This window comes from Eptatretus burgeri, chromosome 6 (genome assembly GCF_056783735.1).
Source record: "Eptatretus burgeri isolate ZD-2024b chromosome 6, Ebu_testis_v1, whole genome shotgun sequence".
Taxonomy (NCBI): Eukaryota; Metazoa; Chordata; class Myxini; order Myxiniformes; family Myxinidae; genus Eptatretus; species Eptatretus burgeri.
In genome coordinates this window covers 96,778,640-96,794,750 of record NC_140966.1, presented here as the reverse complement: position 1 = coordinate 96,794,750, position 16,111 = coordinate 96,778,640, and the positions used below count along the sequence as shown (strand labels likewise).

Below are 16,111 nucleotides of genomic sequence, written 5' to 3'. Positions count from 1 at the left end.
ATTTTTGGTGAGACTGTGTGTTTGCTTCTTTAGTTTGGAACGAAGTGTAAGTAAAAATTTTGTGTAAATTAAAGGTTAAGTTTTCTTAAAGTTGGGAGATGGTTTTGTTTGGTCCCTTTGGGTAAGAATGCAAACTGAAACAGAAGGGGTTTTGGAGAATTTTAAATTGCGTTAAAATGGCTCTGTAGAAAGCTCGGGTGTCCGCATGTTTCGGGATGCACCATTTTTATTTGAAATTTGTATTTGCTTTGTTCAAGAAAGAAATGTTTTTGTATTATCATTTGAGAAGTATGTTGTGATTCCCTTCAATTGTATGTTTAAACATGTGTTCATTACTTTTGTTTTGCTGGTTTTTACTTTAATCAAAAATCCTCGTATGTATCTGTTCTTATCAGTTTAATAGCTGATATTGTTGTGGAGTCGGGTTTCGGCTGCGAGCACGACCGCTAGGTGGAGCAGTAGGGTCGACTCTACCGAACACCTGGAATCTAGATCGAACCTTGCGGAAAACTCAGAAAGGTACGGGTGCCTTACAGGACCGTGAATCGTCAATAAATCAGCCACGTGGTACAGGGTTATTTGCCAAACTTCAAAATACCTCGAGGCCCACGTGGCGAACTACCGAGTATTCACACCCTCGACGGAACTCGAACGGGACGAGTCGTTTCCGTGCTCGATCCATGCGTAACCCGAGCGGGTGGTTACCGACGTCCCGTTGGTACAAATGCACACCACTACGGCAACAACGGCCCTCTTTAATTCACCAACACGCACCGTGTTAAACCAATGGAGAAAACACAAAAACGAGCTGAAACATTCAACAAATGGATATTTATTTACAATAGGTGGGGAAGGAACACATAAGAGCAGCGTTAAACCGACTATAAGAAATGCACTGCAATGTTCAAGCAAAAGCACTTAACGAATTCCAACTTAAAGACGGGCCCACAGACAGACGTACACCCAAAAGAAACGGAACCAAATGGTCTTTATTATCCCTTCGGCTCGGAGGGAAGTCGAGCTGAGGGACAAGAATGTGGCAGGCTACCTGGCCGTGAGTGCGCGGCTGGACGTCCACCCCCTCCCGGAGCTCCGGTCACCAGAAGACGGACCAGGGTAGCCAGATGCAGATCACGCCAGCGACGAGATTCATGCAGAGAGCCAGACCACGCCAGCGACGAAATTCGCGCAGAGAGCCAGACCACGCCAGCGACGAGATGAGCAGAGAGCCAGACCACGCCAGCGACGAGATGAGGACCAAGCCAGAGCACGCGCTCCAACAGACAGGGCGCAGATTGTCTGTTCTCTCCTCCTTCCCCTTTTCAGGCACGGTTCGCTCATTGCCCATTGGCCGCAAATGACGCCAAGTCCGCTGATTGGACCGGGGGGGGGGGGGCGTGACGACCATCGTGGCGGACCGCCCCCCAGACAGACAGAGAAATATTATCCTGCGTGTGCTGTGCTCAGTGGACGACTGCCGGGGAACTCGCTCGCATCTCCCTGATTGGGCGAGAGCGACGTCAGGTCTCGTGAACTCCGCCCACGTACGTGCTGACACACACGTAGGCAATTGCATCGGTGTGAGGAAACGAGGTGAAGGCGTGTTGTTGTAGTTATCAGGGGTGTAAAAATGTAAAAGAAAACCCTATCAAAATAACTCTGCAGTGTATGAACATTTAATTACCCATTAAACAAGGGACGGGACCCTAACTAGAAACACATACGTACCGATATAACTGTTCTATAGGACCTGTATGTTGAGTGCTCATGGCTTCCAGATTCGTAACAATATGTCCTGCAATGCGGGACTAGTCTATTAAATGGATTTTTGGTCTCGGGAGTTGGATTCGGGGCTTGCTCCGTCTGCTCCATGCATCGACCCGGTATTGCAGTACCTCCGAGAACGGTGCACCCCCTTTGGGTGACATTTATAAACAAAGAAAAGATTATTTTTATAATTTAAATACGTTTGCGAAAGTTCCTTTGTAACTGGAGAAGTGTTTCTACTTTATAATTGCACGAGCCCTGGTACCCGGTGTTTCTGAGCAACGCCTGGTTCACCCTGCCACCCCTTGTTCTCTCTTTGCAGGCCCTCTCAGCCAAACTCTTCCTCTCCTGCCTCCAACCCCAGACCCACCTCCCTCACTCCCACTGCCTCCTCCCACCTTCACCTCCCTCCTCTCGGATTTTTAACCACGTTTGGGAAAAATAAAGTAAAACCTGCTTTCAACATTCCTACTTACCTCCAGCCTGTGTTGTCACCTTTAAGAACTTGCCTCGTGTCGTTTCGAAATCTGTCCCCTTGAGGGACAAATTCATCGATATGATCAAAATAAGTCATGGTGTAGATGTTGAACCTCGTTGCGATGTCGTGAATCCGGAGCGAGTTGAGTTACCAAGTTTCTTATGGAGTGCTCGCCAAGTGACTTAATCACTCAAGCAAGTACTCCATTCAAAACCATTGAGAAGGAACAGCTGGCTTGGCAAGCGCTAGCTCGCTGCTTAATAATGGAACACACCGCTGGACATCTCGACAGCATGCAATAAGTACAAAACACCAACAAAAGGACATTTTAAAAATTAAACATTTAAAATATTAATTATCAATATTTTTGTTGTAATGAAAACTTACCTTATTCAGGTTCCAACGAGTTTTCGCATGAAAAATGTACATAAACACAGAGGTGATGTTCAGTGTACGAAAGTGTACGTGTACATTTAATATATAACTTTAAAGTGTACGTGCACCTATCAATAAATATCTCTTGGGAATTTCCCCAGCGGCATCCTAAATAATTAATTATGGACACAGGTATTTTAACCACCCAGCCAATTTTAATGTTTATCTACTTCACATGGTATGTGAATTACACGTTCATCAGTTTGCTTTATAAGCCTGAAAATTCAGGCGAGAACCACAGAAGCAGCTATGAACCCTCTGAGCGATGCGTGGTGAAAAAGATGGCAGTGATTTCTGGGTGGCTGGAGGGAGAGGCATGGCCTGGCTAATCGATGGTGCTCGTGATGCTGTGGGAGAGGAGAAGGCGTGGCCTGTAGAATGGACGGGGCTTATGACCCACAGACTCAAACTCAGCTTTCTATATAAAAAGATTCACATCCGATGCAGCCCAGTAGTTGCTTGCAGGCTGCAAGCATGCTCCAATTGTATGCATATACACATCCACCCACAATTCCAACACATCTTCGCACTGAATGACGAAAAATTGACAGAACAGCAAAAAGTCATATAACGGTTCTGTGAGGACATTAAAATGGAATTTGGACTTGATACAGTGCCTATAGAAAGTCTACACCCCCCCCCACCCCTTCCAAATTTTCACCTTTTGTTGCCTTGTTGCCTGAAATTAAATTACATTATTTCAGACTCTTTCCACTTTTATCTACACATCGTAACCCACAACTTCCAAGTGAAAAACAAATTCTATAAATTTCAGAAAACTAATCAAAAATACAAAACTAGAATATCTTGGTAGGATAAGTGTCCACCCTCCTGAGTTAATACTTGGTGGAAGCACCTTTGACAGTAATTACAGCTGTGATTCTGTTGGGAAAGGTCTCCACCAACTTTGCACACCTTGATTGGGCAATATTTTCCCATTGTTCTGTACAAAACTGTTCATGCTCAGTCAAGTTGCATTGAGAGCGTTGATGAACAGCAATCTTCAAGTCATGCCACAGATTTTCAATTGGATTTAGGTCGGGGCTCTGACTGGGCCACTCAAGGACATTTATCTTTTTGTTCCTTAGTCACTCCAGTGTAGCTTTGGCTGTGTCCTTCAGGTCATTGTCATGCTGAAAGGTGAACTTCTGTCCCAATTTCAGCTTTCTTGCACAGGACAGCAGGTGCACCTCATGGATTGCTCCTTTCCTTTTCCCTTCTATCCTGACAAGTGCCCCAGTCCCTGCTGATGAGAAACATCCCCATAACATGATGCTGCCACCAGCAAGCTTCACAGTAGGGATGGTGTTCTTTGGGTGATGTGCTCTGTTGGGTTTGTGCTAAACGTAACGTTTTACATTTAGGCCAAAAAGTTCCATCTTGGTTTTGTCGGAACCACAAAATCTTTTGCCACATGGCTTCAGAATCTCTGGAGTGGTTTTTTGCATACCTCAAACGGGACTCAAGGTGGGCTTTTTTGAGTAACGGCTTCCTTCTTGCCACCCTATCATACAGGCCAGACTTGTGGAGTGCTTGGGATATTGTTGTCACATGCACACAGTGACCAATCTTTGCCAGAAAGTCCTGTAGCTGTTTCAAAGTTGCCATTGACCTCTTGGTGGCCTATCTGATCAGTCTCCTTCTTGCTTGGTCATTCTGTTGGCAGGGACAGCTTGATCTAGGCAGGGTCTTGGTGGTACCATACACCTTCCACTTCTTAATGATTGTCTTGATTGTGCTCCATGATATATTGAGGGCCTTCAATATATTTTTATACCCATCCCCTGATCTGTGCCTTTCCACAACTTTATCCTGGAGGTCTTTGAAAGTTCCTTGGTGCTCATGGCTCAGTCTTTGCTGTGAAATGCACAACCCAACAGAGGAAACCACCAGGAACAGCTGATTTCATTCTGAAACAATCAGAATCACTGCAATTTAACACAGGCGGAGGCCAATTAACTTGGTGTGTGGTTTTGAAGGTGATTGGTTTCACCTGAGCTAATTTACAATTGCTATTATAAGTGGAGTGGACACTTATCCGACCAAGATATTCTAGTTTTGCATTTTTAATAATTTCTGGAATTTGTAGAATTTGTTTTTCACTTGGAAGTTGTGGGTTACGATGTGTAAATAGAGGTGGAAAAAGTCTCATTTAATATAATTTAATTCCAGGCTATAAGGCAACAAAATGTGGAATTTTTTTTAAAGGGGGTGCAGACCTTATATAAGTACTGTGTATAAAAAGAAATATCAACAAATATACAACCACAACTGGGAGAATGACAAAAGAGCAGGAATATAATTGGACCGAGTTGGGATCGACAAAGGAGGCTCATTGGAATGGCTAAGAAGAGATCAGCTCAACTGGGACGGAGAACGAATAATAATAAATGGCCAAGATCAAGGACACTACAACAATGGATTTATAAAGAAGATAGGACTGAGCCAGACGGACAAGTGTAGGTTCTGCAAGACAGAAACAGAAAGTACAAGTCACCTGCTTTCGGGATGCAAAAAACTATCAGAACAACTTTACACACAATGACACAACAAAGTATGCAGTGATTCAGTGGCATATCTGCCAAAAATTCAACATCCCAATTCCAGAAAACTCGTGGAAACACGAACCAAGGGCAATACAATCATTGAAAATGAGGAGGTCATGCTCACGTACGACCTGATGATCTTATCAAGCGTGAACATCAAAAACAAAGCCTTGTGACCGGACATCGTTCTCGGGAACAAAAAAGGAAAAGACAGCATTGCCGATTGAGATATCAGTACCCAGCGATTTTGGCTTAAATAATGCAGAAATCAAGATAATTATCAAATACCAGGACCTCAAAAATGAGATCAAGAGATCTTGAGAGCTGAAGAGCATCGAAATTGTACCACCAGTGATAATTGGAGCAACAGGAATAATAAAGAAGAACCTCACTGAGATTTTATAAACCATCGCCGGGAATATTACCACAAACGAACTACAATAGGAGGCAGTCCGGGGTTCGGTGACTCTCCCGAAAAGAGTCCTCGGAACAAAACTCTGAGAATAACAAAGTTGAACAGCTTGGTCCGTGAACCGTGATCCCTCACCGAAGCGAAGGTGGATACTTTGACTCCTGGGAGGTCTTCGTTCCATCTTCTCAAACCCGCAAATGGAGATAACCAACGACACACACACACACACACACACACACACACACACACACACACACACACACACACACACACACACACACACACACACACACACACACACACACACACACACACACACACACACACACACACACACACACACACACACAAACCTCCCCGCAAAATAACCGAATGTTTTTGAAGGAGTGATAGGCATTAAACCAAAATGTGTATTCTTTGTGTTTAATTGTATTAAGTACTCGCAAATATAACCTGTCGCTTCGCTGATGGGAATATTAAGGGGGGGGTGGGGGAAGAAAGAGGGAGGGGAGGGATAGAGTATAGAGGGGAAGGATAGAGGATGGAAAGAGGAGAGGAGGGAGGGAAGGAAGGGAGAGGGAGGGAAAGGAGGGAGAGAGGAGGGAGGGAAGGGAGGGAGAGAAAGGAATAGGTGTGGGAGAGAATGAGAGAGAGAGAGAGAGAGAGAGAGAGAGAGAGAGAGAGAGAGAGAGGGGTGGGAGAGGGGAGGGGAAAAGGGAAGGGGGGGAGAGGGTAGGGGAGGTTGAGAAGAGGGGGGGGGGTATTCTGACAGATGTGACGCCCGGCTGAACGTCCATCTGAGAGACGGCACACACATTGATGAATCATCCTGCCTGTGAAACACTGGGATGACAGTTTATAGCTGAGTTGGGAATCAAACCCAGGTGAGACAGATGAGAGCGAGCAGGCGTGCCTCTTGGCTATCCTGCCGTGATGTGGCGATTCATTGCTTTAGATAAACTGCATTAATCCGAGCAGCAGTTCTGAATGCTAAACAAAAAAGAAAGAAAAACACTTTCATTTGTCCAATTCGCTCATTGTTTGATGACAGCCTTTCCTTCTTCTCGTCGACCCACAGAGTTGTATGGTGGTGGAGGGGGTTTGGCAAGAAGATGGCGTGAGGGGAGGGAAGGGAAGCCGTTGTGAATGGAAGGAAGGGGAAGACAGCATGAGGGGAAGGCAGCTAAAAGGCGAGGGGGGTAGAAGCATAATGCATGACCCATTCGAGCTTGTCGGTCATTCAATGTTATTGCCATGTATTCATAATCTTGTTGAAATCTTCCATAACTTTGATAAAACATTGACTTGATGGTAATATGGTTTCCTGAGAAAGAAAGTTAACCTTGATTAACCGGAACTCTGCAATTGCGGACAACCTGCATGTCTTTGTGAGGGATCATTGTGGTTGACCTGACCATGTGAGATTTCTTTATTCTTCCTCCACACTTGAATTAAGAGCAAACCTGATCCTTGACTTGGGTGATTCACAACACCACTTTGGTACAAGTATGGGCAGACACCCCCTCCTGCCACACAGAGAAAATGGGAGCTTCTCACAAATTGATTGTGTTTGAGACAATGTTGCTCATACTTTCATCCTTGTTACATTTGGTTGTCATTCATGAAACATTTGCACAGTCACGGCCCAGAAAGCATTGATCACTTCGTCATTTTGTGTCAATTTCATGATCATTGGAATCTCTCAAGATGAAGCTGAGCCGATGAGCCGATAACTCCGCCATCACCGACAGGTCGGTGATCTGTCTTCCTCATTTCTGGTCTTACATCCTCTTCATGTTTTGTCTCCTCCCCTTAAATATCTGTAGGATGCACGTGGGCATCAGCAATCCCCTGCTCGAGAAACTGCTTAAATCCAGAACCACTGCTCACCTCCACCCATGTATTCCTCTCTTTTCCCACTTGTGGAACTGCTTACCACACTCTCTTCGATCTAATTCTTCCCTCCGGGTCCTTAAGATAGCTGTTTACCAACATCTCAGGTCATCACTCATCCAAAATCATGATCTTGTCTGCACTCGTTAAACCACCCCCAGCCCTACCAAAATTTTGCTTATGTATCCATATCGTCCAACCCTTGCATTTTCCCTTATCCGTCAACGTTACTCTCGCCAAACCCCCTCCACCACCAGAGATAGGATCTTTCCTGTGATTGCTTCAACACGGGACTAGTCTGATGGAGGACTTCAATCCACATTCACTGTGAGGTGAGATCAGGCGGGAGGTCTCTGTAGTAGGGAACTGATGTGGTCGCTCAGCGACTCACTTGATTTGAACCTGGGCAACCGGGTCAGACCGGTGATTGATTGTATGTATGTATGTATGTATGTATGTATGTATGTATGTATGTATGTATGTATGTATGTATGTATGTATATATATATATATATATATATATATATATATATATATATATATATATATATATATATGCCTGGTGTTGGCTTAATGGTTTGGGCGGTGGGCTTGGGATTCTAGGGTCCTGAGTTCAAATCCCACTCAATCGTTGAATTAATACCAGGTGGGGTTGACTCTGCCTGTCATCGTTCCGATGTTGGCAAAATGAGTGCCAGCATGCTGGTATCCTGTGTCAGTATGGCGACCCGTCCAGGATTGTGCCCAATAGCCGAGACTGCTTCAGCAGCACCAACACTGTACATAGTATGGTCCCAATGGATGGATGTCTATATATATATATATATATATATATATATATATATATATATATATATATATATATATATATATATATATATATATATATATATATATATATATATATATATGATGGGTTCATCGACGTCTCACCTCAAATGTGTGTATTGGTAGAAACGGGAATTCAATGTGCAGATATCGTAGTAGGTAGAGCTAGTAACCTTGGCAACCTCGTTCCATTCCACCAGCAGATATTTGCAATCCATGCTTGTTGTACCTCCGAAGTACTACTTGGGAGTTAGGGTGACATGAAAGCTCAGCTGGGAAACTAATTTCAGCATGTTTTGGGCCTACCACCTGACGGAAGAGCACCAAAGTTCTTTCCATGCCAACCGACCACCTACAGCCACCTATATCCCTCTCCACATTGCTTCTTCAGTCCCCAACCTACCCCTTCTCTCGATACTCCCTATAGCTTTGCTTTCGGCAATTTCCATTCAGTATTTCTCTCAGCATTTTAATCTGGTTTCCCTTTCAATTCATTCCCATTCGATGATCAGTATAGCCCAAGAGCCCACAAAGGTTTATTTGTGTTTTGTTCACCAAAAGGTCTGAGAGTTGTTTCTAGATTGAAAATGTCTGTAGAATTCGAATATGCTGGTCTGATAAAAATCCACTTGGATAGTTGTCCACAAATCGCGTTTTTATAGTGGTACCCCATAATTTCCTGTGAACGCATTTTGTTTCGTAAACGTTCCGAACGAACTTTACAAGTAATTAATTTTGACTCAAGCCCAATAGCTACACCCAAATATGAGATCATGCTCAAGCTTATCGTTGGCCGGATTCTATGAACTATTCTGTTTCTCAGTTTGACTTCAAAAAAGTTGGATTATCCTGATTTCAGTGATTAACCACAATTTTACTTACCGGCACGTTTTATCATCTTATATATTTTGTGTATTTTTGTCCAATCCTGAAGTTTTCAAGAGGATCATTTACAAAACAAATGTACTATTTTGAAGAACTATCATTCCCCTTTCCCAGGCAAAAACAATCACGCAAAATGGTTTACATTTTGCAGAGTAACGACTAAAAGAGTATATACATGGGGTTACTTGGAAAATATCGCAGTTTTCGAGATTTACACAATTCTCAAGCAAAGTGACTCATTGCAAAATATTGTGTTTTATATTGATACAGTGTATTTCTAACCTCAATGTTCTTTGCAAGTGGAAAAGTTCTTGTCTGAGTAGTATACCCAGGTAATTGGTTATTTGGTATACTCTATTTTCAGTGAAATAGATGGTCGGACGTCAGTTTCATTTTTTGTTGCACAAATGTGACAAAATTTTACTATAGCAGAGGCATGTGTAATATTCTGTCTTCTGTTGACCAGACTACGATGTTTATGTATAGTACGCACATTCCCTGTATAATGAATGTTGTTGGTGGTGGTCGAATAGCATTTTTTTTTTCTTTCAGGTTCACCAACAGCAAACAAAATGACATCAAAACGTACATGCATTCTCCATATTCACGGTAAAATTACCGAAGAAGTCAAACTTTTCGACGACAATACATGGCGGAAAGTGAGTTCTGTTCATGAAAAGAGACATTCCACAGTGAAAGACTCAAAGTATTTCAGAATAAGCCTTCCTGCTGAATATGACCAGACAACTGGTTATCACAAACAGTGCCACAAAGATTTCAGCGCACTGTCCATTGCAAATGTAGAACAAGATTCAGCTGGCCCATCACGATCACACGTACTGCGTTCTGAAGTAGAACAGACAGAGGCAAGTGCAACAGGCATCTTTGAGAAAAAGTGCCTGTTCTGCAATTCCATCACCAAGTCACTTGGGAAAGGCAAGTGGGAAGTGTTGGCGACCTGTATGACTGACATGGGTGAGGAAAGCATAAAAAATGCAGCTGAACTTGCGCAAGATAACGTGATGCTTGCAAAGCTAGGAGGTCTCGACATGAAGGCAAAGGAAGTACGATATCACCACTCCTACAAGAGAAATTACATACATGATTGCCAAACCGCAGGACAGAAAGATGACGACATGATGTCTTCAAAGTTGTCCACTCACAAAGCAGCATTCCAGGAACTCCAGAAGCATATCGATGTAACCTTGGTGTCAAATCAAGGAGCAGAATACCTGTCATCATTGCATGTGTGCGACCTGAACTGGGCGTAGTGGCGTGCGCCTGTAATCCGGCTACTCGGAGGCTTGGGTTGGAGGATCGCTTGAGGACGGGCGCTCTGCACTGGGCCATGCTATGAGAGGGTGTTGGGCAGCCTGGAATCATGGCGAAACCCAATCCTTATCCCTGTGTCGTAAGAGACAACCAGCGTTGTGGCAGGAAGGGCATCCGGCGTAAAACCTGTGCCAAATCAGTCTGCGGATCATAACGGATGATCTGCTGCGGCGACCCCTAACGGGAGCAGCCGAAAGAAGAACATTGCACGTGCGCTACCTCACCTTGCTTGGAGACGATGAGACGACATATCCCGCTAGAAGCTTGGCCGACAAGATCCTGAAAACATATCCAAATGAACTGACCAGTCATTGTGTAAGTCACGATATGGGGACAATCATACATAATGCGAACCTCAGTCAAGATGCCGCAATCAGGTGTGCAAATTTTGATGATCATGCAGCACAAGAAGCTGCATTCTACCTTCGGTCCCTGATATTAAAGGTTCAAAACACACAGGTTGACTTACCAAGGCCAATCACAACGGAAGCGTTAGAAGTAGGACAGGCAGACCCTCCTGATGCTGTCCTTGAGTTCTTTAGGGTACTGTACACAGGATCAAACAAGCCGCCTTGGGACAAACTGACAAGTCAAAGCTTTTGCACAGGCTGGAGGGAATGGTTGAAAGCGAGAAACCAGGAGATATTGACGTCACATTAGTCGATGCGATGTTCCTGCTGCACACATTGCTGAATCTCCCTCCCACATTTGGTGGGGTAGCTGAAGTAATCCTCCGACGGTTGTGTGAGATGTCACCACGCACTGATCTCGTTTGTGATACGTACATCACGCCGAGTATCAAAGAGGCTGAGCGAAACAGACGAGGGTCAGAAGATATGACGTTTGCTGTGACAGGTCCTGAACAGAAGCGGCCTCAGAATTGGCAAACAGCTCTTCAGTCATGTTCCTTCAAAGCAGGATTCCTTCGCTTCCTTGCAAACGAATGGAAGAACAAGAGATATGCTCGCATCTTGAAGGATCACATTGTGGTCATGGATCACATTGTGGTCTGCCACACGTTCAGAGAAAACGGAGGGAGTGTATTCAGAGAAGACACAGAGGCATTGAATTGCCAACATGAAGAAACTGACACTCGACTTGTGTTTCATCTTGATCATATCATGCAAGTATCACCAGCCGCAACGATGAGGGTCAGAAGCAACGTCACGGGCGTCCTTGTGGTTCTGTTGTGCTACGCAGGTGCCGCACACGACTGCCCAAACGTATGGATGGATGTTGGACTCAGCAGTAACAACACCAGGCGATACATCAGTATTCCCAAACTGGTTGATGAATTGGAGTCCACTGTCCTGCAAGCTCTTCCTGGACTTCATGCATTTACTGGTACCGACTTCACAGCATCTTTCATGAACAAAGGAAAACAGAGACCCCTTGACATCATGATGAAACACGAACAGTTCATCTCAGCGTTTGCCATGTTTGGGGAGCACCGCAATGTGCCTGATGAAACAGTTTCGACAATTGAGCATTTTGTATGCTCGCTGTATGGGAAACACCACTTGCTCAGCGTTGACACTGCCCGCTATGTTATGTTTCAACACACATATGCACCAAGACAGCTGGGGGATCCACTGGAGAAGATCAAGGGTGTAAACCCAAGCAGCATGCCACCTTGTCGATCCGTTCTGATCAAGAAAATCAAGAGAGCAAATTATGTTGCCTCTCTGTGGAAGAAAGCTGCACGTCAAGATCCATCGAGATTATGTGGCCAGCCGTGCCAACACGGATGTATGCTGGTTGATGGAAGCTACGCAATCGATTGGTTTGATGGTGATCAGATGCCACGCCATATCAACCAGATCCTCAGTGAAAAGGAATCCGTCATCGAATCAGAGGACGATGCAGATGTGTAAATGGTCGAACGGAGAACTTTTGTATGGATCAGATGAATCGGACGTGGACGACGATTATTGGAGATGAGCAAAATGGAAAGCTCATTGTGTGATGACGGATCAGATACATTCATGGATTCATTATAAAACCGAAGATTACCAAGACACTTATCCAGAGCTATAGGAACATATTGAACAAAAGTCAATAGATTTGCATGTTCATTTTCCAAACTTCAACACATTGCTATTAATACACATGGATGACAACCATTTCATTTACGAGACAGATATATGTGATTAATGATGATTATGTTGTTATACATTGTTAACAATTTTGTCATATTATGATAATGTCAATAAATCACTATATTGTAAATAAAACGTAGCCTCAACTTATTTTACATTTACATGTATATTCCAAGAATCATCGGAAATTGCGATATTTTACAGGTAACCCCATGTATACTCTTTTTTTTCATCACTCTGCAAAATATAAACCGTTTTGCGTGATTGTTTTTGCATAGGAAAGGGGAATGATAGTTCTTCAAAATAATACATTTGTTTTGAAAATAATCCTCTTGAAAACTTCAGGATTGGACAAAAATACACAAAAAATATAAAGATGATAAAACGTGCCGGTAAGTAAAATTGGGGTTAATCATTGAAATCAGGCTAATCCAACTTTTTTGAAGTCAAATTGAGAAACAGAATAGTTCATAGAATCCGGCCAACGATAAGCTTAAGCATGATATCTCATTTTTGGGTGAAGCTATTGGGCTTGAATCAAAATTAAATACTTATAAAGTTCGTTCGGAACGTTTACGAAACGAAATGCGTTCACGGGAAATGAGAGGTTACCCCTATAACAACAATATCCCCCCCTTCCGCCAAGCGGCGGGGGATAAAAACGCGGTTTGTGGACAACTATCCAAGTGGATTTTTATCAGACCAGCATATTCGAATTCTACAGACATTTTAACTCCAGAAATGACTCTCAGACCTTTTGGCGAACAAAACACAAATAAACCTTTGTGGGCTCTTGGGTGAGTAGTTTGTTTCACTTTTCAACATCAGTAAAACTTTGGGATATTGATTTTGATTCGTCATTGCAACTTGTGATGTGATGCAAATGGTGCATCAAATTGATCGTCAAAAGCGATTTTTGGTGGAATTTTTTTAGATTTTCTTAGGGGTGTTGAGGGGCCTCGAGTGGCTTAAGGGTCTTAAAAGGTCAAAAAGGGAGTCTACAGGGTCTTAAATGGGTCTAAATGTTTAAAGGGGTCCAAGGGTGAAAGAGCAAAATGGGTCCAAATGGTCCGAAATTGTCCAAAGGGTCTTAAAAGGTCGAAAAAAAAAGTGTTGTAAGAGTCCAAGAAGGTCTACACATCTCAAAAGGGTCTCAATGTATGTGAAGGAGTCAAAAAGCTCTAAACAGGGTCAAAATGAGTATTAAAGGGTCAAAGGCGTGGAAACGGTCCAATGGGGGTCTACAGGTCATACAGGGTGCAAATGAGTGAAGCTGTAGTAAATAAATTAATTCTGTAGTGCAACTCGGCAGTAATGAGCCAAATGACCTCCTCGTGACTGTTTAAAATGCCTATTTAGGTGCGTCGTGGTTAAAAATCTGACCCACAAAAAGTTTTGTCACGAATTAACTTTGGGAGCTCAAAGCAGTGAGGTTACAAACAAAAAAGCATTTTGCTCTGACATACAGAGATGGACATAACAACCAATTTTCCTGCTGCAGCCTCTTTCTTCATCATCTCAGAGAGGTGGCATCACTTTTTTTTTCCTTCACATCACCCAGCTTGCAGTGAGGTCTAAACCTGGTGTTGGCTTCGTGGTTGGGGAGGCAAGCTTGAGATCTCAGGGTCCTGTGTTTGAGTCCTGTTGGCCACTGAATTAACACCAGGTGAGGTTGACTCAGCCTGTCATCCTTCTGAGGTCGGCGAAATGAGTACCAGTGTACTGATATTGGGACACAGCATCGGTGGTATTGTCGTGCCCCAACAACGTGGAAGAAGAAGAAGAAGAAGATGAATAATAATAAGAATAATCTATCTATAATTCCAGCAGTCTGTGTGTCTGTGTATCTGTGTGTGTGTCTGTGTGTCTGTGTGTCTGTGTGTCTGTGTATCTGTCTGTGTGTCTGTGTGTGTGTGTCTGTGTGTCTGTGTGTCTGTGTGTGTGTGTGTGTGTGTGTGTGAATATATGTATGTGTGTGTGTGTGTGTGTGTGTGTGTGTGTGTGTGTGTGTGTGTGTGTGTGTGTGTGTGTGTATATATATATATATATGTGTGTCTGTGTGTGTATATATATGTGTGTCTGTGTGTGTGTATATACATATATATATATATATATATATATATATATATATATATATATATATATATATATATATATTGTTGTGGTTACCAAATTCGCAAACCACCATTCAGGTCCCTTAGGTGAGGTATCTCGGTAAGTACATGTGTAGTTAGGCCCAAACCCGTTGTCTAGTGGGAATACATGTCATTTATGCGTGCTGCGACTCTTCAGGATAGCCGTTTTTCTTTTGCTATCTTTATTTTGGACCAACCGCCATGATTACCACCACAACCACAACATCAACCACCAACCACAACGCCGCTTCACCACAACCGCCACGACCTTCCCGTCACACCTCGCAACCGTCGCATCGCCGCCGTTCTTTCCCCGCTGTGGGTACCGGTGTTGGACTCGTGCAGGGCGCGCGTCGAACAGCGTGTACAAAATCACGGATTTTGTGCTTCAAAAACGGATCAAAAACGACACACGCCCACTTTTTGCCGTCCAATCGGTGAGCGAGGGGCGAATTGGCCCCGCCTCCAGGACGATCGATATATGCAAATTTATGGATCAAAAAGCCTTCACGCCCACTTTTTCTCGGGCCAATGGGGAGCGAGGTGAAAGGTCAAAGGGAGGGGGTCAAAGGCGAAGCTACGGGGGGGATAAAAGGACCGTGTTCGTCAGTCAGAAGAGAGTCGGAGAGTCGGAGAGTCGGAGAGTCGGAGAGTCGGAGAGTCGGAGAGTAGGAGAGTAGGAGAGTCGGAAACAGAGAGTCAAGACTTCGCGGGCGGTGGAGCTGCTCGTCGTGTGCGTTGGAGTCGGAACAGAGGGGACGAGCTGTGGAAAGGCGGCGACACCAGACGAGGGGGTGCTCGCGTCGTGCAGGGAGCTGCACCCGAGGGAGGCCGACAGCGCGACCTGGCCGAGGTGGAGACGCTCGTCGCGGGATAATAAAGATCCTCTATACCCCGAGCATCAGCAACCCCCTCCTGTTTCCCCCCGCGCTGAGATAGTGCGACCAAGGGGGCCCCTTTCCCACCCCCTACCAGACACTGTCCGCGAGGCCCGCGGAGTTGAGGCGCCATTGCCGCTCCGCGTCTCATCACCAGACGGGTAGGCGCGACCCGGTCTCGGCCTCAGGCCCGCCTCATCCTTGAGGGTATTTCTTTTCCTTGGTTTTGGGTATGTGTTGTCGGCGCCGTCTGTGAAGTAGAATTGTATAAGTGTTGCCGTGTGCTCGGTAGTCGGTATTAGCTCTGCATTGTGTTTTCGCTTTTATATTTGCTTTTTGTGTAAATGGAATTGTGTTTTTCTTTTCTGTGTGCTTTTGGTGGAATTGAATATGTGTGCTTCCCGTGTGCCGCGAATAAATGTG

At 44.3% G+C, this 16,111-nt stretch overlaps 1 long non-coding RNA gene and 1 other non-coding gene across 4 annotated transcripts in view; both read left to right on the top strand.

Moving 5' to 3' along the window:
* The window catches only part of LOC147025404 (uncharacterized), a 123,950-nt gene that overhangs the window by 100,167 nt on the left and 7,672 nt on the right, over positions 1-16,111 (top strand). The gene's annotated exons all lie outside the window — the stretch shown is intronic.
* Positions 1,733-1,917, top strand: LOC147025405 (U2 spliceosomal RNA). Its single transcript, XR_015059669.1, has one exon. It is a non-coding gene; the product is annotated as a U2 spliceosomal RNA (small nuclear RNA).